This window comes from Balaenoptera physalus (assembly GCF_965194825.1).
Source record: "Balaenoptera physalus genome assembly, chromosome: 2".
In the NCBI taxonomy this organism is placed as follows: domain Eukaryota; kingdom Metazoa; phylum Chordata; class Mammalia; order Artiodactyla; family Balaenopteridae; genus Balaenoptera; species Balaenoptera physalus.
In genome coordinates, this window is record NC_138883.1 from 31,208,641 (window position 1) to 31,233,741 (window position 25,101).

General features: G+C 43.9%; 1 protein-coding gene across 2 annotated transcripts in view; it reads right to left on the bottom strand.

Moving 5' to 3' along the window:
* Positions 1 to 25,101, bottom strand: part of PCNX1 (pecanex 1) — a 499,400-nt gene that overhangs the window by 238,799 nt on the left and 235,500 nt on the right. For both annotated transcript variants that reach the window (XR_014261020.1, XR_014261021.1), the window contains exons 40-41: positions 11,113 to 11,389; positions 3,219 to 3,289 (exon numbers count right to left, since the gene is read on the bottom strand). The gene's annotated coding sequence lies outside the window, so the exon portion shown is untranslated. The remainder of the gene's footprint in view (positions 1 to 3,218; positions 3,290 to 11,112; positions 11,390 to 25,101) is intronic.

Below are 25,101 nucleotides of genomic sequence, written 5' to 3' on the forward strand. Positions count from 1 at the left end.
AACTACCCAGGCAGAATTCACTGCTTGTATCTCTACACTTGGCCACTATTGCACTTCCCTGTGGATTGTAGTTAATTGCTTACCTGTCTTTCCCACTTATTAGATGGCAAATCCTTGAAGAGAAGCCATATCTTATTAAACCCCTGAGCCTTATGTAATACTGGTAAAATGAGTATTTCTTCTTTTTTACAAATTCATATAAAAAGGCATACTGTGTAGGTGGAAAGCCCAAACTAGGGAAATATCTGGTTTTCAAAAGAGATCACAAGCTATCCAAGTCAAAAATTCTTGTAAAATTGCCTATGGAAAGATAAATTCTTTTTTTAAAAAAATTATGAAAAATATACATACCATAAAATTTACCATGTTAACCACTTTTAAGTGTACAGTTCAGTGGCACTAAGTACATTCACACTGTTCTGCAACCATCACCACCATCCATCTCTAGAACATTTTCACCTTTCCCATCTAAAACTCTACACCCATTAAACGCTAACACACCGTCCCTGCTTCCCCTAGCCCTGGCAACCACCATATTACTTTCTGTCTCTGTGAATTTGACCACTCTACATACTCACATAAGTGGAATTATACAATATTTGTCTTTTTGTGACTCCTTATTTCTCTTGGCATAATTCCTCAAGGTTCATCCGTGTGCATGTGTCAGAATTTCCTTCCTTTTAAAGCTGAATAATATTTCATCATATGTATATGCCACATTTCATTTATTCATTCGTTGATGGACATGTGGGTAGCTTTCATCTCTTGGATATTGTGAATAATGCTGCTATGAACATGGCTGAACAATTATCTCTTCAAGACCCTGCTTTCAGTTCTTTGGGGTATAAACCCAGAAGTGGAATTGCTGGATCATATGATAAATCCTATATTTAATTTTTTGAGAAACCACCATACTGTTTTCCACAGTGGCAGCACCATTTTACATTGCCACCAACATGCACAAAGGTTCTAATTTCTCTGCATCCTTGCCAACACTTGTTATTTTCTGTTCTGTTTTTTTTTTTCCATAATTGCCCTCCTAATAGGTATGAAGTGGTATCTCACTGTGGTTTTGATTTGCATTTCCCTACTGATAAGTAAAATTGAGCAAAAGACAATTTTCTTTACTTTTTTTCTTTCAGATTAAAGAACTACATCATGTACTTTAGAAAATTTGAAAGATAGGGAAACAGAAATTAAAGTACAGGAACACACAAGAGGAAAAAACCACTTGCAATCCAGTTACCTAGAGATAAACACTGTTAACATTTTGGGAATATCCTTCCAGTCTTTTTTTCTATGTAAATGAATTTTTATGGCAAAAAATCATTTCCTTGGGCTTCCCTGGTGGCGCAGTGGTTGAGAGTCTGCCTGCCAATGCAGGGGACGCGGGTTCGAGCCCTGGTCTGGGAAGATCCCACATGCCGCGGAGAAACTAGGCCCGTGAGCCACAATTACTGAGCCTGCGCATCTGGAGCCTGTGCTCCGCAACAAGAGAGGCCGCGATAGTGAGAGGCCCGCGCACCGCGATGAAGAGTGGCCCCCACTTGCCGCAACTAGAGAAAACCCTCGCGCAGAAATGAAGACCCAGCACAGCCATAAATAAATAAATAAAATAAAATAAAATTTAAAAAAACGAAATTCATTTCCTTATTTAGCAACTCCCCACCCAGCCCTGCCCCAAGAAGAGACCTTTTTTGTTCAGTGAATGATCTGCTAAGTTCCCTGAGGGGTATGCTGGAGGTAAAAATATCTTGTTTGGTTTTAGGCTTAATATCAGGTTTTTGTTTTGCTGAGTGGACATATAACAAAGGGCAAGAGCCAACTGCTCAATGAGGACACTTTCAGGGGCTGGAGATGGCGAAAGGGAAGCATGTGGCCGAGAAGCATGTGGACGAGAAGAGGAACAAGTGAGGTGAGTGTGCTACAAGGGAAGAGAATTTTGGAGCAAAGAACAGATATCCATGGAGGAATTTGATTACATTTCTGTCTTCCTCCAAGAACTTCAGTGACATCCATATTGCTCATCAGGGTATGGTGGGGTGGGTTTGCTATAGAGAACATCGTGAATGTACCAACACGGCTGGAAAAGAGCAAGAGCGGAGCCTGGCAACAGGGCTGGAGCAGAAAGAGACATAGCTTACGCTATGTGGGACCTTAGAACCTTAGAGACTGGGACCTTAGAAAACCTGGGCTCATACTATGCACAATGCTCTGCTGGCATTTTCCCACGTATTTAATAGTCTCCTAAAGTATTCTATCTAGGCCAAGACTAGGAACTAGTTACCAAAAATCCACTTCCTCTTCCTGGGTTCCTTTGCAGTTAGATGTGCCCACGTGACTAGTTTTTGCCAAGAGAGGGTGTAAAGAGTTTGTCCCATTTCTAGGCCAAGGCTTTTAAAAAGCAGTGGTGCCCACCTCATCCTCCTTTCCCTTCCGCCAGCTTGATAAGGGTGATGACAAGGTCCTAAGCGATGGGGGAGCCAAAAGATGGAAGGAACCCAGGTTCCTGAAAAACCAATGAAACCATGCAGAAGAAAGCCAGCTGCTGACCAGGAACACTTGTTTCCTATTGTTATGTGACTGTCATTTCTATTTATAACAGCCTAGTCTGTCCTGGCTAATATATCACCATCGAATGCAATTTAATTTTCCAGTACTCTACTGTTAGATGGTTAGACTGGATAAACTGCATTTTGAGGTGTAATATTGTGTTTTAGTTCCACTGCCCAGTAGTCGGGTGTATCAGATAAAAGGGTTTTGGCTGCAAGTGACAGAAAACCTAATTGGAATTCACAAACAAGAAGGGATTTATCGGCTAACTGGGAGCATAGAGGTAAATGGACTGTACTGATGGCTACAATGATGTGAAGACTCAGTTTCTTTCTACCTCTCTTCTCTTTTATACCCAATGTTCGTTGCCTCCTAGGGCTAACTTCCTGGTGATCGTAGAAGGATTTCACGCTCTCTTGTTCTCACGTGACAGGAGAGTTTGTCTCTCACAGTCAACCAACAGCAGCTCAAAGCTTTGCACTGACTGGCTCATCCCTGAACCAAACCTTGTGACCATGACAATTGGGCCTCCAGTAGCCTAGACCAATCAGGGCTATCTGCTGGAGCTGACAGTAGCCTAGACCAATCAGGGCTATCTGCTGGAGCTGATAGTAGGTTTGGTCCCACCCAACAATGGCTAGATGGCTGCCGCCAGTGGTGCTTACCTTTACACAGAGATGGAGAAACTGCGTTGCTCAGATATACAGAGGAGAAAGTCACTTGATTCCAGCTTTCCCTGAAACAAAGAAAGTTTCGGGAGATGCTAAATAAAAGTGAAGTAATTTCCCCCTTCTATGCATTGAAATATGTCTTTGGAAAAATTACTTTCTGCAAAAAAAGATAAGAAAAATGGAAATGGTGAAAGAAGTAGATGATTTAAAGACAAGGACACAGAGTCAACAACCTGGCGAAAATTAAATGACTTGGAAACGAAGTCCGGATATTTGAGAAAGAATATTTTATATGAGACACTGTCATGGTGGGATGGTACAAAACAGAATTTAAGAAAAGGACAGTGGTATATCTGGATGTCATGTGTGGGAAATTAAAGTTCAAATCTCTTTCTTGGCTGGTTCCCTCTCTGCTATTGGAATACCTTGCACATTTATGCACATTGAGCATGACTGTCAAGGACACTGTCTGTATGCTAAATTCAGGCTAGTTATGCTGATCTCAGCCTTTCCTCCAAACAGTATAAATTCATTTCCCTGGAAATCATGGAATGGACTAGAAACAGAAGAGAGGTAGTTAGGTAAAGGCTTTTCTTCCTATACTGCATCACTCTTTACCTCTAAGACAGGAATTAGATAGGTTTTACTTGTTGGTTCACAGAAGAATTGGGTCAATTATGTTTATGCACACAAAAATAATTCCTTTTAGCACAGATGCTCATTGATTGACTTAAAAACCCCCGTGTGCAAAATCTGCACAAACAAAAGGCATGCAAAGAGATCTGCTATAATAAGATTAAGTTCAAATGGCAAGGCAGGTGTTGAATTGAAAATTAACTGGCAATGTCAACCACAAAATGGTCTAATTCACCTTCTCTACAGAAGCAAGGGAGCCTGCTCTGTTTGTTTTTCTGCCTTACTCCCTCCCCAATGCAATTCTCATATTTCCAATGCAATCCTCAAAATCCAACTCATCTTCCACTTCCTCCGTGGAATCTTCCTGAACTACTACAGCCTCTATCTCCAAACTCCCTGGCACTCACTGAAAAGGTACTAAAGAATAGGGGTTAAAAGCTCAGACTGTGATGTCAGACCTGCGATCAACCTAGATCCTTAGTCCACTAGCTGTGTGACCTGGGGCTCATCCACTCTGAGCCTCAGTTTCCTTGTCTGAAAAATGGGACCAAGAGGGTGACTGTAAGAATAAAATGAGATAATGCATGCAATGAGATAATGCCTGGAGCAGGAACTCAAACGGGGACTTTAAATGTCAACACATTGTTCAAAAGTGCACCACTAGTCAGGACTTCCTGTTTGATGGCTGGTCAAACGGAAATTTGGATCTTGAAGCAATTCAGAAATGGGCCAAACTCACTTATGAAAATTGTTTTTGTGAGATTGTAATGAGGTTGGAGGGGAGAGGCAACGTTTAACAGATTTTCCATCACCTGAAAAAAACGAATGAACCAATGAGCCACTTACAAAGGATCATTATGAATTTGTTCATTGAAACAAATCTGTAAGGCCCTGGATTGAGCAACACAAGCTAACCGGCACTTAAAGTGGTGAAAGTTTCTTTCTTTTTCTTTTTCACAGATGTCTACTGCTTGTGTAAGCAGCTTTTGGCAGGAAAGAGCTCTTTGCAGGAGGCACCCTTTTGTCTTGTCACTAACCTTAAACCAGGCGCCCCCATGCTCTACTCACCTCCCGTCTTAGCACCCTTTTCAAATCTTTTGATCACCCAATACCTTGCCTAGTTTGTTGGTTCTTTCTGTAGATCAAAGAAATAGAAACGAAGAATAAGTAATTATCAGATGACCAGATCTCTTCCTTAGTTTCCCCTTCAGTAATCCTGTGAACAAACTGTGTGAACAAGATAGCATAGAAAGAAAAATCACAAGAAGTCGACGAGCCTGCACGCAGTGGGGAATGGCAACGACTCTGATCCCCTATCTCCACGATTAACAGAGATTACTTCCCTTTTTCCCTTTAAAAACTTTCATGGCTGAGCAGAATCTTCGGAGATGCTTTTCGAGGACACTGAGTCCACCACCTCCCCAGATTGCGAGCATTCTGATTAAAAGCAACTTTCCTTGCTACCAACATATCTTTCTTGGGTATTGATTTTCAAGCAGCAAGCAGCCAGACCTGATTCGGTAACACTTGTTCACGTCCAGTAGTAAGAGAATGGACCACGGAACGGTATAAATCGGCACCGGAGCTCTGGCCCAGTTCCCCACTAGGCCTGATCTTGGGAAAGTTATGTACTCCCTCCCAAGTAACAGTTTCCTCATCTATGAAATGGGAATAAAATTCTCCCTATATCAAATGGTTTCTGTGAGAATTAAACAAGCCAATTCATGCAAAGAACTCAGTTTAGTATCTGACACAATATATAGTCAATAAATGTAAGGAATTATGGTAAAAATAACTATCCCACAATTCAGATTTCTTACTACTTTTCTTTAGCATTGTCTTCAAATGTGGACTCATTTGTTTAAGCACACCTTTACATGAGACTTGGAGCCAGCACTTTGCTGTTTTATGGAATCTGCATTTTTTAACCAATATATCTTTTGAATAGTGCTCTGTGGATATCAAGAATGATAATGATAAGGGTTGTCACAGAAAATCCATGTAAGAGATGGGAGAACTAGACCTATAGGTGAGGGAGGTTGGTATGATTTATAATTACTTATTTGAAAAATCAGCTCCTCTCCCAAATTGAGTTGATTTCCTACCATCAGCAAGACATGCTTCAAATTCTTCTTGGACAAGAAAATTTCTAAAAATCTTATACCTAACCAAATCATCTATGCCCTTGAACTAAATCTGGGAAACTCTGAGTTATGATATTATGCACTTAATACAGTAGGAATGAGCTTAAAGTAATTCTCCATAGAGAGATTTACAGAAAGGCTGTTCTTTGTATATATTCTGAGACGATGTCATTGTCTCACGTTCACTGGGAGGGGGCCAGGAATTGTGACAGGGCTGGGGCCCAGCAATGACGGATGGCTCCTCTCACCTGGACCCTTTGAGAACAATAGCCCCTTTGTGAGTTATCAGGCCTTTCTTCTGGTGAAAGGAAGAACAGACTCTTGACCTACAGGTGCCTAATTGTAAGAAGGCTCCAACTACCAAGGCTAAAGGCCACAGACAGGCACTGGCCAGCCACTGAGAATGCACTGAGCCAGACAGGCATGGCCACTACCCTCCTGGAGCTTACACTCTAGTGGGAAAGACAGCAAATACATGATGGGCAAACATAATTACAACTGTAATGAACCCCATGAAATACAGAGCAGCACTGGATTTTATACTGGGACCTGGTGGAAAGGGGAGAGGGGAGGTTAGGCATGAAATTGCAAACACAACTTTTATATCAAAACGAGCATAGATACATGATGTAGAACACAAACTTGCTTCAGTGTTAGAGATAAAGGTGGAGACGGCAGAGAAATCGCATTTGCCTGGAGCGGGCCTGGCTATGCCTCATCCTCTCCTGGGTTCTGTGCTGAGGCTTCCAGCCTCAAGGGGTGGCTGAGTAGGAAGAGTTTGAGAAACCCTGGCTGGGGCACAGTGGGCTTGGGCTCCAGGGGTGAAGCCCTCTAAAGACATGAGAAGACACCTTCTGGCTGGCTGGGGGGCAGCCCAGGGCCAGGAGATCCCTGGCCCAGATTGGCAGCCAGCAACTCCTTTACCTGCTGTGGCATTCTCCAAATTCTTCACGAACCTTTCAGTGTTGTCTCCTCAGCCCAGGAAGCCCCTCTTGTTTTAAGTTATCATCTAATCTTCCATCAGGGTGTAGATGAAACTGTTTGTCTTGGGACACAAAGGAGCCAGTGGGGCATGTGGTGGGGGGAGAGGAGACGGACCTCTGACCCACTCCCTTTTCCTACCGCACTCTGTTCTCTTTCTTTAGGCAACTGTCAACTCATCTGCTAATTATCTAAGTCCACCCCCTGGGACACAGTAGGCTCAAAGCATCTGCCGTATGATGTCAACCATCCTCTGAATACTACCTGCACTCCTCTACCCCCCCACCAGCACCTTTAAACTCCTCTGACTAGACCAGCATGAGGCATTTCTGAGGTGTGGAGAAGGGCCACTCAGATTGCCATGGGAGGAGGAGCCACTGGTGGTGAGAAATGGACGCACAGACGGCAGCCTTCTCTCTCACACAACGTGGGGGACGGAAACACTTGGAAAAGTCTCACCCGCTCCTGCCCCAAGGTGGTACCAGTTACAGGAGAATCTCCAGAACCAGGAAAGCTCATGGCACAGTAGAACCTGAATGTTTCCAGGGACTCAGCCCAGAACTATTGAATCCTTGAATTCTTGAACACCATCAAACCCAAACAGGCCCTGCGTAAAACATATTAAAGGATAACTGAGAAACTAAAACAACCCCTTAAAAACTTTAATAATTCTATTACTACAGGACTCTAGTTACTTGTAATGGTCTTTCACTTTCTTAGATCCCTTTGAGATAGGCTGGGACCTGGCACCTGGGACCCTTTACCGGAGTGCTTGCACCTGGACTAATGTCTCCTCCAGCAACAGAATACAAAGAAACTATAAGGGACTAAAAATAACTGCATGCATGTGCAGTTGGGACAAATTATGAGCAACAAGATACAAAAAAGCCACAAACCAACTGCCATTTCTTAGGTGTGGGGAGCAAAAGCAGGGCACTGCACATGATCCCTGCACACAGCACCACCAAGGGGGCGGGCAGATCACTTAAGCCACCCCTCCTGCCTGACCCACAGATCCACCCCTACACTCACCCCATTTAAGGAACCAGCCCGCCCTCCTCAGAGAGCAAGCAAGGGAATCTGTTACTTGTTTTCACTCCCAATAAAGACTTGCCTGAATTCCTAGTCTGGCCTGTTATCAATTTCTATTGATTAAAGAGTCCAAGGACCCAAGTCGGTAACACCTTGACATGCATCATTAGCAGCTGTCTGGCTATCAGAATCGCTTGTCACACATAAGAAAGTTTTTACGTTTGTGAGAATAATTACAATGTGCAGGGAATGCCTGTGTTGATCCACGGATGCTGTAATTAACCTCATGCTCCCTGAGATTTGCACGCCTGTACACCAGCTCCACCATAAAATCTGATGCCTTAAGATACAGAATACCTTTTTTTTTAATGCTGAGAATTTAATTCATGGTACATTTCAAACCAGTTGGAGAAAGAAGGAAATATCCAATAAATGGTATTGGGTTGATATGCTACCTGCTTCAGGGCAGAGAAAAGGTAGCCTAGCCTTCTCTACCCCACCTCACATCTTATCCAATAATTAATTCCTTATGATTAAAGAGCTAAACAAAAAACAAAACTAACAACTTTAAAATATCTGTATATATAGGATAATTTCAAAAAGAAATCCTGAGTTAGGAAAAGCCTTCTTAAAGCAAGACTTCAGATCCAGAAATATTAAATAAAAATAACTGAGATTTGATTGCATGAAAATGGCGAACTGTGCGACTAAAAAAATGCCATGAACAAAATGAAAAACAATGGCACAGCCACAGTGGAAAACACTATGAAGTTTCCCCAAAACATTAAAACTAGAACTATCCTATAATCCAGCAATTCCACTTCTGGGTATATATTTAAGTGAAATGAAATTACTATCTCCAAGAGATATCCACACTCCCATAGTCACTGCAGCATTACTCACAAGAGCTAAGACTTGGAAATAACCTAAGTTTGTTTGAGGGATGAATGCATAAAGAAAATATGGTATATATATATTCTTCAGCCATAAAAAAAGAAGGAAATCGAAAACATGGGTGGACCTTGAGGGCATTATGCTAAGTGAAATAAGTCAGACAGAGAAAGACAAATAGTGGATGATCTCACTTATATGTAGGATCTTAAAAAGCCAAACTCATAGAAACAGTGGGATGGTGATTGCCAGGGGCAAATGTGGATGTGGGGAGATGTTGATCAAAGGGTACAAACTCCAGTTACAAGATGAATAAGTTCTGTGGACCTCATGTACAGCATGGTGACTATAGGTAACAATACTGTATTGTACACTTGAAAGCTGCTAAGAGAGTAGATCTTAAATGTTCTTACCACACACATACACACATAAGATATTTTCATGAGGTGATGGATTGTGATGAACATTTTTCAATGTATTACATATTGAATCATCACATTGTACATCATAAACCTACACAATGTTATATGCCAATTATATCTCAATAAAGTTGGGAAAAAAAAGCCAAAAACAAAATTAAAAACTAAATGGCCGGGCTTCCCTGGTGGCGCAGTGGTTGAGAGTCTGCCTGCCAATGCAGGAGACACGGGTTCGAGCCCTGGTCCGGGAAGATCCCACATGCCACGGAGCAGCTGGGCCCGTGAGCCGCAATTGCTGAGCCTGCGCGTCTGGAGCCTGTGCTCCGCAACAAGAGAGGCCGCGATAGTGAGAGGCCCGCGCACCGCGATGAAGAGTGGCCCCCGCTTGCCACAACTAGAGAAAGCCCTCGCACAGAAATGAAGACCTAACACAGCCATAAATAAATAAATAAATAAATTTAAAAAAACAAAACAAAACTAAATGGCCAAACTGGAAGCAAATAGAGATACACCTCACAAGCTGCCTCCCTAGCAATCTTTTCTCAGTAGAATCCCTCTTTATCAACACTCAGATTTCATAAAGCATACATACCTCTCCAATGTAACATGTTTAGGGCCTAGATTTATATAGAAAACTTTATTTGTACATCTCCCAAACTCAATATAACATTTTAAACAAAGTAATATATTTATGGTGGAGGGGGCAGGAATTCTTTAGTTACTTTCCAAATATAACTGGAGGAATTTCAGAATCATATGCAGATGTTTTGAAGAGGCAGAATGTCAACAAAGGGATGAGAGTCAGATGTTGACGGTGCTGAGAGGCCGGCCGTGCGGCTGCACACATGCAAATGTCTGTTAAAAGTCAGTCACTGTGTGGTCAACAGGAAGCAATGTTTTCTACATCTGACATACTAAGTAATTTGTTACGTTTACTGACTTTCTCTTTGTTTTAGGAAACCGGTTGGTAGTGATGGATTAGCAAAAAAGGGGCTACCGGTTAATATTTTCACTCTGTGTCTGGCTTTTAGGAAGGTTCCTGATGGTAAATGAAAGATACTCATATTCACAAGCAGTAGTACAAAGGATTAATATTGAGAAAAACTATAATTCTACATATTCAAATGTGAAAGAATAAACAACCACTAGAGAATGGGTGAAGAAGGGAAACAGACAACTCACAAAAGAAAAAACTGTGAAATTAGCCAATAAATACAATCGACCTCACCAACAAACAAGAAAATGCACTATATGCATTAAAACAATGAACAACCATTTAAAAAACTTATCAGATCAACAAAAAGTTTAATAATATTAAGAGTTGTTGAGGATTTGGGAAATCAGGCATATTGCTGATGTCTGTGTACATTGATGAGGCATTTTTCCAGGCAAATTGGTGGTATCTATTAGAAATGGTGATGCACACATGCTCTACTTTAACAATTAATTTCTAGAAACCTATTATTCAGAAATACACATGTGCACAGACATGTGCATAAGGACATCACATTATTTGTAATAGAAAAAAATTTTGAAAAGATCCAAAAGTACACCAAGAATTTAAATATATTATGGCATGAAATGCCATATAGTTGTTAGAAGGAGTCGGGTAGGCTTATATGTACTGACATGGAAAGGTCTCTGAGGTAGATTAAATGAACAGAGCAAGCTGCAGAACAGCATGTGAATATTCTACATTTATGTGTATATATATGTTCATACACACACACACACACACTTAGGCAAATACATAAGAAAGGGGACTGAAGTGCTGACAGCAGTTACCTCTGGGAGGGAAGTTGTCCTAGGAGGAGGTAGTGGGAGATGTCTTCTTGTTCACCAAACTTTCCAGTTTCTTTCCCAGCTGCGCTCCTCTCTGTAGGATATATCTCCACACTGTTGACCTTGGGAATGGCCATGTGACTTGCTTTGGCCAAAGAAGAGATGTTGATCACTTTTGTGCTAAGTTGTAGAAGTCAGGGCCTCATTTGTCTTGTCTTTTTCTTTCTGCCAGATTGACAGTGTTCCAGATAGAGGCTAGGTTTTTCCATCAGCTTTGGTTCTGGTGTGAAAAAGGCAATAAGCAGAGCTTGTAGCCAACTCGTGATAAACATGTAGTGTGAACAAGAAATAAACATTTGTTGCTATAAGCCACTGAGATTTTGGGGGTGTTTGTTACTGCAGTATAACGTGGCCTACTCTGACTGATACAAATAAAGGAAGACTTCTACACGTTTTCTTTGTGTACTTCTCAACTATATAAGCATTTTGCAATATATATATACACTCATATATTACTTGTATAATAAACTAATTTTTTAATAGTTTAATTATTTTAACATTATTTATTTATTCATTTTTGGCTGCATTGGGTTTTCTTTGCTGTGAGCGGGCTTTCTCTAGTTGCGGTGAGTGGGGGCTACTCTTCATTGCATTGTGCAGGCTTCTCATTGCAGTGGCTTCTCTTGTTCTGCAGCACGTGCTCTAGGCGCATGGGCTTAAGTAGTTGTGGTACGCAGGCTCAGTAGTTGTGGCTCGCAGGCTCTAGAGAGCAGGCTCTGTAGTTGTGGCGCACAGAATTAGTTGCTCCACAGCATGTGGGATCGGCCCAGAGCAGGGCTTGAACCCGTGTCCCCTGCATTGGCAGGTGGATTCTCAACCACTGCGCCACCAGGGAAGTCCATAATAAACTAATTTCTAAAAATTGACATCTTTGCAAAATTACAAATGACTATATGTCAAGGGCCTTTGAGATTGTTGACAAATAGAGACTGCAAAGCTAAATCCTGGAATTCCAAGGGCAATTGAAGCGCCTTCCTGAGACCTGCAGGCCAACATACCATGGCTACAACCTGAAATGCTGGGAAAAGGTAAAAGGTGTGTTTTATCAAACCAGTGGCCAAGAAATACAGTGGTTAAGTGGATATGTGAGAATTCTTCTTGCGTACGTTAGTTGGGGAGGTCAGGGCAGTAAACATTCTACCCCCCAACCATAATGACAAAGGGCATCCAAATACATGGTGGGACCACAGTGGTTGCTTTCATAGATATTGGGAGACATCGTTCTTCCATAGCAGGGATTGAGTGGCAATTACTGCTGACTCACAGCTGTCTGAATGTATCAGTCCCATCAGATGTGTCCAGAACACAAAGAATTTGAGAACTACCGACCCAGGAAATAGAGAAGGTAATTGCATGTGGACTCTTATTTCCTGGTGGGGCTGATGTCCCATGCTCAAATTCCAGACTTATTCATTGATTGCACACCTCCTCTGTGTCAGGCACTGTCATTGCCATCAGCCATGCACACAATCTTAGCTCTCAAACTCACAGCCCAGATCAAAAACACATACCCTGAGGCAGGGATAACAGTAATAGCAGTAGCAACCCTTTCTTATGGGGGTAGCAGTTTCCAAGCATTGTGCCAGGTATATATCATTTCTAATTAAAAAAAAATCCTGAATGCCAAATATAATTATGCCTACTTTTTTGAATGAAGAAACTGAGGTGGAGAGAAATTAATGAACCTCCTTCAGTTCTGAGAACCCCTAGGTAAGGGTCCATCTCAAGTTCCTTTTGTTGTCTAAACAAGTCACCTCCTCTGCAAAGGGATGATTAATAATAGCATCAAAGGGGGAATGACTGAGCCTTGAATCAGAACTTTAAGCTAGAGAGCAGGGCGCAAAGACCCAGCTTTTTGCCTATGCTATCTGCAGAGGGCGATGCAGAGCCTGGCTAGCGGCCAGCCTGGTGATCTGACTTAGGTTAGCTATGGTCAGCATTCCTCCCATCTCTGCCCTCACCCCCTCCTTCTTCTAGTGCTGGAAGTAAACATCTGCCTTGCTCAGGGCATGAGGGTGGGAGTAAAGAAAGTCCTCACAACAGCAACAGTCCTTTGCTGTTGTGCAAAGAATTCTAGAAGATGCAGATCTGGGTTGTGGCAGCACGAGAGGCCCCAAGGTCCAACCCCTCAAGTCCCTTCCATGGCTGAGGTTGGGGAATCAGTCCCATGTATTTGCCATCAGCTCAGTACTCTGTTTAACTTTCTTCCCGGTGAAGCACTCAGCACAGAGAAATACCCTAGGAAATCTAACTCAGGGCTGTGCTTGGTTTCTTAAGGAAATTTAACCTAAACAAGGATGTGGCAGGGCTCTCAGCCCCAAGACTGTAACCATGTGGGGCTCGTTTTCCCACCCAACGGGGGAGCAGAGAACAGTGAGTAGAGGATGGTTCACCAAAGAGCCTGAACGCTCCCAAGCAAGAGGCGGCGTTGGGGGTGGTCTCCTTTCCCAGGCTCTGCTTCAGGGCTGAGGTCACAGGGTTCAGCTGCCTTTGCACCCGAGGACCGGCAAGGCCCCCAGGGCACTCAAAACAGAGCCAGGGGCTTCTCAGTCTGATGAGAGAAATTCTGGGCAACGTACAGGATGGCAAGTCAGATTTTGATGAGTGGCTCAGCTCCGTATTGCGGATGGAAGTAAGGGGAAAGAAAGAAATTCATGTAAATCTCCCAACAGGCAACGCAGCTGGCACTGAAATGGCCAATAAGAGAGAAAACTTGAGCGAGAGGTGAAGAGGATATGAGGATGCTGCTGGGACACATGGGTTTCTCCCCGGGATGTGAGAAAACCGCACAAACATTTTGGTGGAGCACCAGGTGGCGGAGGTTTCATCAGAGTTATGATTCAATGAAACGGAGCACCGAGTTTATACTAGGGTCAGATTTTATCTTAATAGTGTTATAAATGACTCTACACCTTTATTTATGGACTCATCAAAGGTCAGAAGGGGTCAGTTTTTAGTTGTACTCAACTATGCTTTTTAAGAGAAATTTTGTGCCCTTCTGAAGCTAGTGTGCAAAATCTCAGGGGGGCAGTCATTCTCAGGGTTGCGCAAATGGGCACCCCTTACATCTTACCTGTCCCCAGGTGTTTCACTAATCTCACTCTAGACATGGCCCTGGGGTCAAGCACAGTGCCAAGGGGAGAATAGGAGCTCAGTCATTGAATGAATAAAGGCACAAACAAATGAGGTAGAGAAGAAGGACAGTCATTGGAAAACTCTAGATACTGAATGTTTTCACAGCCTTTGAACACCCTGTTTTCCAGAAGGCTCGTGTGAAAGTAGATGAATGGGACCTTTGGTGTTGTAGTCATCTTAGTCAGCTTGGGCTGCTATAACAAAATACCACAGACTGACGTCTATTTCTCACAGTCCTGGAGGCTGGAAGTCAAGATGGAGGTGCCAGCTAGTTCAGGTCCCAGTGAGGGCCTCGTCCTGGCTTGTAGACAGCTGCCTTCTCACTATATCCTCACATGGCAGAGACAGAGGGCTTTGGTCTCTCTTCCTCTTCTTATAAGGACACCAATCCCATTGTGAGACCCCCACCCTCATGACCTCAAATAAACCTAATCACCTCCCAAAGGCTTCCCCTCTGAACATCATCACATTGGGGGTTAAGGCTTCAACATATCAATTTTGGTGGGACATAAACGTTTAGCCCCTGTCAGTAGCGTATTAAGATTACGTATTTTGGATCCCTGCTTCTGTATGAAAGTTTGGTCACTGAGGTAGACAGAATTCTAAGATGGTTCCCAAGATTCTCACCCCCTAGTGTGCATACTCATGTAATCTCCTTCCTTGAGGTGAGTAAGCCTGACTTAAACAGGTGAGCTCTTTAAAGAGGATCTAGTGGTCAGAGATGGAAGAAGTCAGAGAGATTGGAAACGTGAGAGGGATTTTCCTGGGGCCTTGAAGGAGCTAAGAGCTATGTTGTAAGAGGGCCTATGGAGGGTATCACATGGTAAGGAAATGTAGGAGGCTTCTAAGAGCTGACAGCAATTCCCAGCGACAGACAAAAAGTAACGGGGACCCTCAGTCCTACAACCAAAAGTAACTAAATTCTGCCTAAAGCTGTGTGAGCTTGGAAGAGGACCCCATACTTCAGATGAGGCCCCAGCCTGGCTGACACCTTGATTTCATGTCATGAAACCGTGAGCCGAGAACCCAGCCACACCATGACTGGACCTCTGATCTACAGAACACTGTGATAATAAATTCATGATGTTTTCAGCCACTAAGTTTATGGCAATTTGTTACACAGCCTAGAAAAACAATACAATCTCCTTTCTACAGGAGATCAGCCCACATCTCTTGAGTCCCTTTATCTTCCTAAAACCAGCTTCTCTTTGGTTGTTGATTACATTTTCCCTTATATTAATACACAACCTCCTTTCTTTCTTCTTCTTTCTTTTTTTCCCCTACTGTTTCCTTTGGGAATTTACACAGTAATTCAAATCTGCTGTGTACACATTGTTATTTTAACACTATTTAACGCAGAAACTATATTATCTTCTCCCCAACCTCTACAAAGCATCTGCAGGGCACACATCATTGTGAGGCTACTGTTTTCCTCCCTCCCAACCAGTGTTCAAGTCTTCCAAAGCTTAACATTATGTTTATTACATAACAGCACGACATAAGCCCAAACAACCTGCTGCTGGGCTTTTAAATATAGCAACTGCAGAAATCTCTTCTGGGCTTGATGAAGAGCCACTTCAAATGCCTCCTAATTTCAGCAGTTTTCTGGTCTACAGAAAACAAGGTCCAAAAATGGCTCTGCAGGTAAAATGCACACACAAGAAACCCACCCCTCCCTCAACAATGACACAGAGGGTGGGAAGTGGGGAGGGAGCCGAGGGCCCTCTGGTTGTTGGGATTTGCAGGCGGCCTCTCAAGGAGTATTGCCTCTGTGTGAACCCCTCTCAGGGGAGAAAATGGAAAAGGCCCAGAAGTGGAGCCCTTCCAGGTTGGCACCTCAGTGATGGTCCCCCACTTTGTTCCCTTTTCTAATTGACGGGACCATTGGCAGTTGTATTCACCAAAGGGACTCTTGGTTGCATTAAGAGCTGACTCAATCTGGCTTAAGAATAGGGAATTTCTTGGCTTGGGAACCTGTTGAATAAGGGTTGTGCTGCTCCCTTTGACCTCCCCATGTTGGTTCTATTCTCAGGCACCAACACCCCACACAGCACCCCTCTCCTCCTCACCCCACCCCGAATCCCTGGGCTTGCCCCATGGGAAAAGGGTGCCTCTTTCTCCTATTCCAGCCATCTACCCTAGGCTAACTGGTTGGGCTTGGGTCTCATGCCCTTCTCCTAAATCATCACCATGGCCAGGGGGATGGAACCCACTGTTTGGCCAGGATGGGAGCAGGTGTCCACTTCTAGAGCAGGAGTATGAGGTCACAAGGACTGGGGTTGGGGAGGGGGAGGGTGGATGTCCAAAGGAAAATCAGGATGCCATTGTCAGAACAGGGTGGAATGGATGCTGGGCAGGCCAGAACAACTGATGTCCTCAGCCGTCTGACCTATTCTAATGCAGGATATTTGGGAAAAGTTGGGACCTGGAGAGGCAATTGGGAGCAGGGGTTCTCTCTCCACCTCTGTGCTTCCACTGAGCCACCGGAATCCTATATGTTCACCTGTATGTGTGTGTGCATTTCACCCAGGTCATCAGCTGAGAAGCAGAGTCAAGGTGTAAATTTATAACACATTTCTGCTCTGCCCTGGGCCTTCTAATTTCCTCTCCTGGCTACAAGGTGGTAGAAATTTCTGTGCTCTTATACCTGTACTCCTCTGAGAGTGGACTGCCTTCCCTCAATACACAGAAAATCTGGGGCCACATGAGGACTTCACACCAGAGACCTGGCCTGCCATGTGTGGGAGTCTGGGTGCAGCAAGAAAAGGGGAAGCTGGGGTAAGCCTGTGTCCCAGGCTTTGGGGGGCCCCTGGAGTTACTGCTTCTCTCCACGGGGTTGCTCTGTCCCCACTCATGACCTATCAGACCCGCCACCTGGTAGGACCTTTCTGTGCCCACTTCTAATGGGTTTTCCTTGTGCATCTGTCAGGGGTGACATGACCCCTGCTTTCTGGATTGGGGCAGGGAGAGGGATCTCATAAGTTCCTTCTAACTGAGCTCTGGCCCATGGCAGACAGACAAATACTCACTGACGGTTCAAGGTGACCCCCCCCCCAACTGCCTTGAACAGCTTCCATTTCTGCTCTGCCAGTGAGATTTTCCTATTCCATCAAAGGGTTAAACAGTTTTTGATGGGGAAGGCAGGAGATCTTCCTTATATAGGACACATATTTGGAAACTGGTCTCTTAGAAGTTGGGTGTGCCGTATGCAAAAGGAAGTGTCAGTTAGTTTAGCCCAATTTTATTAATATCAGGGTCTATTATAAAACCACTCTAAAATGCACATCAAAACTACAATGAGGTAGTTTCTCACACCAGTCTGAATGGCCATCAATAAAAAGTCTACAAATAACAAACGCTGGAGAGGGTGTGGAGAAAAGGGAACTTTACTACACCGTTGGTAAGAATATAAATTGGTGCAGCCACTGTGGAAAAAAGTACGGAGGTTCCTCAAAAAACTAAAAATAATTTTAGTTTAGTTAGCCATATGATCCAGCAATCCCAATCCTGGGCATATATCCAGAGAAAACTCTAATTCAAAAAGATACATGCACTCCAGTGTTCATAGCAGCACTATTTACAATAGCCAAGACATGGAGACAACCTAAGTGTCCATCGACAGATAAATGGATAAAGAAGATGTGGGAAACACATACAAAGGAATATTACTCAGCCATAAAAAATAATGAAATAATGCCATTTGCAGCAACACGGATGGACCTAGAGATTATCATACTAAGTGAAATAAGTCAGAAAGAAAAAGACAAATACCATATAATATCACTTACATATTGAATCTAAAATATGACACAAATGACCTTATTTACGAAATAGAAACAGACTCACAGACATAGAAAACAAACTTATGGTTACTAAAGGGGAAAGGGGGTAAGAGAGGGATAAATTAGGAGTTTAGGATTAGCAGTTACAAACTACTATATATAAAACAGATAAACAACAAGGTCCTACTGTATAGCACAGGGAACTATATTCAATATCCTGTAATAAACTGTAATGGAAAAGAATATGAAAAAGAATATGTATATATGTATGTATAACTGAATGACTTTGCTGTACACCAGAAACTAACACAACATTGTAAATCAACTATACTTTAATAAAAAATAAATAAATAAAACCACTCTAATATATAACAGTATACCTTAAAATGTATCCTAGTGGGATTATCTATTTGATTAATAATACTTAAAGCATTAATTTTATATTTAACATAAGGAATGTGATTGAATGATTCATTTATGTATTAAACTTGTATTTATTGAATATTTAATAAGTGTATGGTTGTGAGCCAAGGGATACAAAGGTATTTAACACTCAAGTCTCCTCCAAAAGTTTATAATCTACTAGATGAAATTAGTGCATAGCACAAAAATAACTAAATATGATTCTATACCAGAATCAGTCTGTTTCTTTAAAACGACAGCTTACTAAGTTCACCTAACTCTCAGCTTGAGGAGTTTAACTGAAATTAGCTAAGGTTTGACTCAAGTATCTGGTATAAAAAGGGCCACTCAGAAGCTCTGAATACCAGGAAAGATTCCGGAGGTTGCACAGAGAGCTGTAGTGTTGAAAGGAATCCTTGGGCTTCAAAATGAAGTCAGAATCTTTTGACTGCCCTGAAAGAAGCTGTGTGAAATCCAATGAAGAAAATGACTAAATCATTCTTGATTTTTGGCTTTAGAGCAAGGCATACATGGAAAAGAAGCAGGAACATCAGATTTCCAATGGCATGTTAACCATTTGGAGAGTGCGCTGGTCAATGGATAGAGAATCCGTTACGGGAGATGTGTCATAGGAAGTCAGAACAGAGGGTAAGAAAGAGGGGACACATGCTGAGCACTGGCAGGGTGGGCGAGAGTCACCACGGAGAAGGTGTCTCAATGAGTTGGGTCCCAAGTTTAAACATCTCTGGGAAGGGCCCTGGTCAGTCACCCTGGTCAGATGTTGCCCTTGGACCAGTCAACTGGGGCCATAGGGGGAGGGGTATGCCACATAAAATAGCTGATGATTCTGTAGTAGCCGTGCAGGGAAGGTAACGATGTGGATCGTGTACTATCAGAGGGTGGGTGGGGCTGGGGAGGAGCAGGACAGACAAAAACATGTGTTCAGTATGCCTGCCTTTAGCTGCAGAGATTTCAGTAGCTCAACTTCAACGACCTGCCACTTAGCACTGAGTTACTCTTGTTGCTTCTGTGACTCGGATATTAAGCCCCAGTTCTAAAAAGTGAGCGAGGATGAGAAAACAAATCCCCACCCAGACTGTTGAAACTAATTATGGTTCTTCACCCTGCACCATGTGAGTCCCCACTTTTGTAACCTGCCCCAGTAACTCAGTCTTTCTAGGACTGGACTTCTTGGGGCAGAGGTCCTTATTCTGAACCTGGACCTATGTCCCCAGCTTCACTATCTGCTGAGAGACTTTCCTTATGTCAACACACGACCTCTTGTCTTTTCCTGGATCCCCAGCGGCCATACTTTCAGCTCCACGTCTGCCCCCTTCCTGCTGCAGTTAACTGAGTCTTGATCACTACCTAACCAAGGCTGCTTTCAAGACCGAGCTCAGTGTGAGGGCTTTGCAGGCTTTGGTGCGGGTGACGCGATATGAGACTGAGTCAGTGTTCCTGGAGGCGTTTGGCGCCAAAACTGTCGGGGAGGGCAGGTGGCCCCGAAAGACCATCGAGGGAGTTCTTACATTTTTCCTGCTTTCCTTGCCTCTCCATACAGACGCATAGGGAATTTGAATGGGCTGGAGTGGCTGGGTGAGGGGGAGTACGAAAAAGAAATCTTTTTTGACCCACCACCTAGAGTAATGGAAACAAATGGGACCTAATGAAACTTAAAAGCTTCTGCACAGCAAAGGAAACCATAAACAAGACGAAAAGACAACCCTCAGAATGGGAGAAAATATTTGCAAACGAAGCAACGGACAAGGGATTAATCTCCAAAATATACAAACAGCTCTTGTAGCTTGATATCAAAAAAACAAGCAACCCAATCAAAAAATGGGCAGAAGACCTAAATAGACATTTCTCCAAAGAAGACATACAGATGGCCAAGGGGCACATGAAAAGATGCTCAACATAGCTAATTGCTAGAGAAATGCAAATCAAAACTACAATGACGTATCACCTCACACCAGTCAGAATGGCCATCATCAAAAAATCTACAAACAGGGCTTCCCTGGTGGCACAGTGGTTAAGAACCTACCTGCCAATGCAGGGGACACAGGTTCGAGCCCTGGTCCGGGAAGATCCCACATGCTGCGGAGCAACTAAGCCTGTGTGCCACAACTACTGAGCCTGCACTCTAGAGCCCGTGAGCCACAACTGCTGAGCCTGCGTGCCACAACTACTGAAGCCTGCAAGCCTAGAGCCCATGCTCCACAACGAGAAGCCACTGCAATGGGAAGCCCACGCAGTACAATGAAGAGCAACCCACGCACTACAATGAAGAGTAGCCCCTGCTCTCCACAACTAGAGAAAAGCCCACGCGCAGCAGCAAAGACCCAACACAGCCAAAAATAAAATAAATTAATAATAATAATAAAAAATCTACAAACAATAAATGCTGGAGAGGGTATGGAGAAAAGGGAACCCTCTTTCACTGTTGGTGGGAATGTAAATGCATACAGCCACTACGGAGAACAGTAGGGAGGGTCCTTAAAAAACTAAAAATAGAACTACCATATGACCCAGCAATTCCACTACTGGGCATATACCCTGAGAAAACCATAATTCAAAAAGACACATGCACCCCGATGTTCATTGCAGCACTATTTACAATAGCCAGGTCATGGAAGCAACCTAAATGCCCATCAACAGACGAATGGATAAAGAAGTTGTGGTACATATATACAATGGAATATTACTCAGCCATGAAAAGGAACGCTATTGGGTCATTTGTAGAGACGTGGATGGACCCAGACGCTGTTATACAGAGTGCAGTATGTCAGAAAGAGAAAAACAAATATCGTATATTAATGCATATATGTGGAATCTAGAAAAATGGTACAGATGAACCTGTTTCCAAAGCAGAAATAGAGACACAGACATAGAGAACAAACGTATGGACACCAAGGGGGGAAAGGGAGGGTGGGATGAACTGGGAGACTGGGATTGACATATATACACTAATATGTATAAAATAGATAACTAATGAGAACCTGCTGTATAGCACAGGGAACACTACTTAGTGCTCTGTAGTGACCTAAATGGGAAGGAAATTCAAAAAAGAGGGGACATATATATACATATGACTGATTCACTCTGCTGTGCAGTAGAAACTAACACAACATTGTAAAACAACTGTACCCCAATTTAAAAAAAAATCAAGACTTGACAGCTTCAAACACCAGAATAACAAAATCATACTGTGGATCCTGCCATAGATATTTGGCTAGTTTGTGGGAATGCTTGAAAACTACACGCAACATGCAAATCACATGACAACCAACAGACGGCCCTCCAGTGCTGTCCATTTTCCTGATGGGACCCTTCAGAAACCTCCATGGGGGTCTGTGCCATCTCCTGCTCTTCCAAGGGGATCACAGGATGAAAGAGGGTCATGAATGAAGCTTTTCAGTAGACTGACAGTGTGAACCGCTTCTTGGACCATTGAAACTCCCTCTCCAAGGATGTGAAAAGACAGCGCAGCATCCATGCTGTTTCCAGGACTCCAGGAGATGACTTCTGAGACAGAGGCCAAACCACAGTGCTCAAGTGGTGGTGTCAGAAAAGGTTTCCCCTACCCTCTAGAGGGTGAAGAAATGTTTAAAACATCCAGTTTTTAAAACTCCAGGAATCTGAGACAATGATCTCCAAGTCCCTGGTCTTAGAAAGAATCACTAGACTTAAAAACAACAACAACAACAAAAAACCCCTAACTGTCAAAAGGAAGGGGTGGTAGAGAGAGTGCTAAAGCCCTAGATATTTCTTTGTTCTTTTTGTTCTGAGTGTAGATAGCCAACTGCCGAGTTTTGGTGGCTACAATGGAAGAAGGAAGAAGGTGGGTCTTGAAGGCAGTCCATCTGGGAGGGATCCCAGCTGGGCCCTTAGCTGTGTGAGCTTGGACAATTTATATAACCCCTTAAGCTTTAATGTCTTTATCTGGAAAATGGACACAATAGAATCTGCCTGATGTGAAAACTTAAATGAAAGAATGCATGCAAACCCTTAGCTCACTGCTTGGCACACAGAAGCCTCTAAGGAGGACACGTGTTCTGTGAAAGGGAGAGGGTAGAAGGTGGAACGGGATGAAAGCAGGTATCTTAGGAAGGTGTCACGATTGGGCCAAACCCACTGACAGCAAGCTCCCTGAGGTTCCGACTTTGTCCTACTCGTCCTTGAATCTCCAACACCCAGCATGAGCCTGGTACAGAGGTGGCACTCAGGAAATGTTTGTTAGACCGAATGGAGCCCTAGCTGGGCCTGAGTCAGGGAGAGGTTTGCAGAAGGGGAAGGAAGGCAGGTGAGAGAGAAAAGGACACAGAGTGACAAAGCCTGAATGATGGAGATTCCAGATGATAAACGCTAACCTTGCCCTGTCTTTGGAGTCCCCCTAAAATTAATGGACTTGAGATGGAATCGTTTCAAAAGTGTTTGGGGAGCCAGATGGGAAGCTTATGTCATTGTGTTCCCTCGCGAGTTCAAAATAATGGGTCGCGTTCCTGCCTGCGGGGGAAGGTAGCCATCCTCCACCTCTCTGTCCATCACTGCTGAGATGGAGCCTTCCCATCCTCTCTGCAGATGCCTTTTGGAAATGCTACCTGCTCTGCGAGGCTGTCCTGGGCAGCTGGGGACTGGGGCAGGTGGGGGGAAATGCTGTGAGGTAGAGCCAGGCAGGGAGAACTAGACGTTCCAGCCTCACAACAAAAGACACATCCCACATCCCCTACGGGAAGTGAACGCAGCACCAAAAGCTAGCCGAATTCTCAGGCTGGGCGCCTGGGGGTATTTTAGGTCTTAGCTGCACAGGAAAGCTGTCAGAAAACTGTGAACTGCTCTGCAAATATAGCGATTTGTTAGTTAATAGTGTGGGGAGAAGAAAATAACACCAGACCAAGAGATACAACAGGGTCCTTCCACTGCTTGGCAGCTCACCCTGTGTCAGACAGGGCCATCAACCTCTTTGGACGTGAGTGCTTCACCGACAGAACAAGGATAGCTTCCTTGAGCCCATCTGGGTCAAAGTGACCCCGTGCTTTTCTGTGCTCCAAGCCACGTAGCCCAGATTTTTATGTGACATGTATTTTGCTCTCTCTGGCATGAGATTTTCTTTTGATATTTCAGTTAACTGTTTGTATAGCTCTTGACTCTGCCGATTATAAGCTCCCTGAAGGCTGGGATTGGTGGGAAACGCAGTCAAGAATTATTCATTTTTAAGCATCCACTTAACCAGCATTGACTGAGCCCACCCGGCACTGTGCTAAACTCTAAGATGATAGTGCTAAGCTACTCAGGTACCCTCCCCGCCCTTTGAGAGTGTTTCTTCTGCTGGGGAAAATGGATATTCATGATAAAATAGAACAGACCAAGAAAAACAGAGGCAGAGCTCCTGCATCGCACAAGTCCAGGGGGCAGATTCATACAGAACACAGTGTGAGTGATGTTCCCCAGATTGTGCAGGGCGGCAGCCCTGGTGTCACCACGTTCCCAGGGCCTGGCCTGATGCCCGATGCTGTAAAGATTTGTTAAAGAGCAAAAGAGGATTAAATGAGGGGTCTTCCCCAGTGTGGTGACGGCTTTTAATGTCTGACCGTATCCATTTTTCTTTCTGCACACACCTCCCGGCCCCTGTGATTAAATCTGCCCAGTGTGATGCCAGCAGAAGTGCCAGGATTCACTTTTGGGGCTGGCAGGGCGGGGTGGGGTGCGGTGCCTGACCCCCTCCAGCTGTTTCTTTTCCTGCTGCGGTGACCAAGGCAGCTATAAGATGATGGATTCTATCACCCTGAGCCCCTGAGAGATTCTGTGGAGCGGAGCAGAGCGGCCCCTCATTGGCTAAGAAGCATTTATAAAGTAAGCCTTTGTTATGTTAAGCCACTGAGTCTGTGGGGTTGTTTGATACCCTGGCATAGACTGATCTATTCTGACTGATGCTCTCACTTTCCTGTGAGTTGGGTCATGGGGCCATTTATTGGACCAAGCACAGAGGTGATCGGTAAATGTTAAAAAAAAAAGAACTGAGAGGTGGAAGAGGAATGTACATGGATTAATAAGTATTATCAGTGCCTTTTCCCTCTGCTGGAATTCCTCAGCTCTTAGGAAATGTGCTCTGTGGGCCCCAGGCCCCAGACACAATGGCTGGATTGTTCATTTCCAATAGGTGGGTTTCCTTTTACCCCCAAGGCCCTCTCTGTGGTAGGTAAGGTAATGCTGCCTTTTCCACATAGGAAAAAGCACACCAGCTTCTTTCCATTGATGCAAACAATCTGGAAGAAGGACGTAATTGAGGAAAACTCCAGGCCCCCAGAGTTGGAGCAGTTGGGGTCTTTGCCTACCCAAGCCCCCCAGTGTGGCTCACACAAAACAGAGACACTTGCAGCTGTGCTGTGACCACAGCCAGAGGTAAGGACCAAAACACTCCATCCCCACTGCCACAGACCCACTTCCTTAGACCAGGGGTTCTCAAACTCTGGAGTGTATTCGAATCACCTGGAGCGCTTGTTCAAACACAGACTGTCAACCCTCATTCCCAGAGTTTGCAATGCAGTGCTCTGGGGGGGGGCCTGAGAATTTGCATTTCTAACAAGCTCCCCAGTGATGCTGATGCTGGTCC